General features: G+C 32.1%; 1 protein-coding gene across 3 annotated transcripts in view; it reads right to left on the reverse strand.

Annotated features, from left to right (window-relative positions):
* NIPBL (NIPBL cohesin loading factor) overlaps positions 1-3,700 on the reverse strand; it is a 211,123-nt gene that overhangs the window by 199,468 nt on the left and 7,955 nt on the right. The gene's annotated exons all lie outside the window — the stretch shown is intronic.

The raw sequence follows: 3,700 nt of genomic DNA on the forward strand, positions 1-3,700 counted from the left end.
ACAATGTTGAAGGAACAAGAGAATGAAAGTAAGATCATGGCTATGCCCATATCACATTAGATGTTTTGTAACCCAAATATTAAGACTAAGTAACAGGACATACCTAAATACTGACTTTTCTTTTTGGTACATTCCAATCTAAAATCTCCTTACCATTTTTTTTTTCCCTGCAGATATGACTGATGATCCCTTAACTACAACTACATATCTAGAAACCACTCCCTTCTTTCATTTATATAAACTATTTTTAAAATTTTTGCTTCGTATTTTTACTAGTTCATAAAAATTCTAAAGCCTGAGAACCCCTTCAGTTTGCAGCTGAAAAACAGGCTAAATAACTGACCTAAATGTCACTTGGCCTGTAACTAGTTTAGATTAGATTCTATGTTAATTTCACTATGTAATACCTCTAAATGATATACCCAGTTTGAAAAATCCAAATTTTTATCATCAGTAAGTTAAAAAAATCTATTGAAAAATAGATCACAGGCACAACAGTGGGAAAGAGCAACATTAAATGACCTAATAATAATCCTAATAGGAAATACGCATCTATATGAGAAAAAGTTCATTTACTGAATGAATTAAGACATGAATGAAACTAAAGATTATGGATGGGTAAAATTATTTTTGGAAATATATATTAAGAGCCATAAAAATGTTCAACACTTTTGGCCCGACTTTCACTTATGAGATTTTACTCTGGGTAAAAACAAAGGCTTCAAAGGAGAATAAAACCACACAGTACTTAGAAAGATGTTCCATAGCCTCATTTTTATACAGAAAAAAAGTGAAAGTAATAAGATGTCCAACAGTAGAATGACTAGGGAGTTATGGTTCATCCACTGACAAAACATTGGGTTAACACTTTAAATAATTATGAACATTGTACAGAAAATCAGGAAAATCTTTTATGATAGAACTGTAAAAGAAAACAGGACTATGTATTTATATTTAACCATGAATACATATTTACCCACTATATTCACAGAAATATTTTTGTTAAAAGTCTAGCAGGAAAGACATAAAATACAAGATTATATTTTTCCTATTTTCCAAATAGCATGTAATTTTCTTCCATTGTTTCTATAATTGAAAAAAATTAAAAAGAGAAGTCTTTGAGATTCTTAAAAAATTTTAAGTTCTAAATTCCACAATTTAGCCTTACTTAACATATCAGAAAACTTAAAGTAGTTCTGGTTTCCAAGAAAACTAAGAGAATGGGGAGTTGCTGAACTATGACATTTTTATAATACTAAAATGTTGGTGGCTATCTTCTAGTTGAAAACACCAAAATCACCCATAGGATAATTAATATATAGGTAGCAACATGGCTCAACAGCTAGGAAGCATATTAGAGATTGAGATACTGAACATCATCCTAGGACAGTCACAAACTTATAAATTTTAAGTCATTTAAATTCTAGTTTTTAGGCCCACTTCATCTGAATGCTGAGGACATGCAATGGCACTCCAACATAGATAAAAAACATTGAGTAACTGGAAAAGACTGAAGAACTATAGTACCTCTTTATCTTTACCCACCAACACCTCCAATTCCTAATATTCATATCTGGATTATGCAGGTCATTTTAGCCCTGAGTCTACTAACTTATCCCTTACCAGGGAAGATGGAAGTCCAAAGGTAACACTTGAAACTAGAAGCAAAGCTAGAGTAGATCTGGACAGAGAGAACTTGGGACATGGAGCAGACAGGTGAGTCTGTGACTTGGTAAGAACTGAGTTATTTTCATGTGTCTATTGGCTAACGTATGTCTTCTTTGGAAAAATGTCTATTCAGATCCTCTGCCCCTTTTTTAATTGGGTTGTTTTTCTGGTGCTGAGTTGTATGAGTTCTTTATATATTTTGGATATTAATCCCTTGTCAGATATGACATGCAGAAATTTTTGGATGGGATAGGGGTAACAGTAGGGAAAAAAGGAAAAAACTGAAGGATGAGTTCAGATTTATATACTTTTGAATTTATGGTACTTATGGAACATCAGGAGATACCTGGGAAACAGCTGAATCTGTCTCAGAAGAGAAATACATTATGGCAACAGATTTGGGAGTCATCAGCATACAGGTCGCAAGCATGTAAAAAGTCATGTCAACAGATGAGATCAAAAGGAAGAAAGAACAGAATGAAGGTTGAAGAACCACTTTGGGAATACCAATATTTAAGGGGTGGGCAGAGGAGGAAGAATGAACAGAGGCTATAAATGGGAGGTCAAGTGCACAGGGAGAAGAACACAAAAAGACTGATATCCCTGAATCCAAGGGAGAAAGCTGTTTCAAAAAGGAAGTTCGGAAAAACAGAAAAAAGGGTGGTCACATAAGATGACCAGAAAAAGGCCTTTTTCTCATTATCTGCCCCAACTTTCAGTAAACAGCACTGCTTCTCTAACTTTAAGCATTAGAGAGGTAATGACTGTTCTTCACTATAATTTATGCTCATTTTTAGTATAAACAACAAAAATTACACACAAATTGTAAATTCCATTTTTTGTGAGTTATTATTGTACAAACCCTCATTTCTTGTTCCAATTACTATGTGCTATATGTTCAAAATACATGATGCTACCTATTTTAATTAAGACAAAAAAGGGCAATGTTAATTTTACCTGCTTGTAGAGCATCTAACCCAACAGAACTAATACAAATGATATTTAGTAGTAATATCAATTACAAGATTTTTGGAGGTGAGGAATAAAAATGGTTAGGTAAAATAATGTCCAATAATAAAGCAGCTACAAGATCTGAGAGAAATATCTCAAGCTGTTCAAAGTATTTTTTGACAGAAAAACACCAAAATTAAAGAGTATATTAAATTAAATTTCAAAATTTAGTCACCAACAAACTACTTACACATGCAACAACATGGATCTCAAAAGTCTTATGCTAAGTCAAAGATATTGGACACAGAAGCCTACATACTGTGATTCCATTTATTCTAGAAAACATAAAACTACAGGAACAGAATTAGATCTGGTTGCCAGGGTTGGATTAGGGGTTGGGAACTGATTACAAAGGATATAAAGTAACTTTGTGGGGTGATGGTAACAGCTTATCTTGATTGTGGTGGTAGTGGCAAGACTATGTCAAGACTCATCAAACTGTACGCCTTAAAGCAGTTAATTCTACTGTGTAAATTACACCTCAATAAACCTTACTTTAAAAAAATCCCTTGTTATCACTATTTTAGTCAAACAGCATTTTTAGTATGCTATATTTCTCATTACAGATAGGTTGAATCTATATTATTATGCATAATACTAAAATTAGCAAAGGAAAATAAAAACTATAATATATTGATGTTCAGCTTAAAACAATAACATTTTTAGATACCATCCCCTTGTTGCAATAAATCCCAGTATCTTACTTCTAATTCTACTGCCCTAAGAAATAAAACACCCTTCCTATATTTTAAAAATCCTAACAGTTAAAAAAGGAACTCTGTTTAAAATTTTTCTTTGATTTATTTTTACACACAAGTCATGTATGTATTGCTAGGGATGTATGTAAGTTAAATGTTCTTACCCAAAATGCAAGAAGCCACAAGAACATATCTATATCCAAAAAAACTGTATTTTGAAATTAACACAAAAAATACTTGCCACTCACTAATACTAGATTTAGAAATATATCTTTAAGAAATACCATATAGCTCAATTAATCTAATTAATCAGTTCAACAAAA

Source organism: Manis pentadactyla, chromosome 2, assembly GCF_030020395.1.
Source record: "Manis pentadactyla isolate mManPen7 chromosome 2, mManPen7.hap1, whole genome shotgun sequence".
In the NCBI taxonomy this organism is placed as follows: domain Eukaryota; kingdom Metazoa; phylum Chordata; class Mammalia; order Pholidota; family Manidae; genus Manis; species Manis pentadactyla.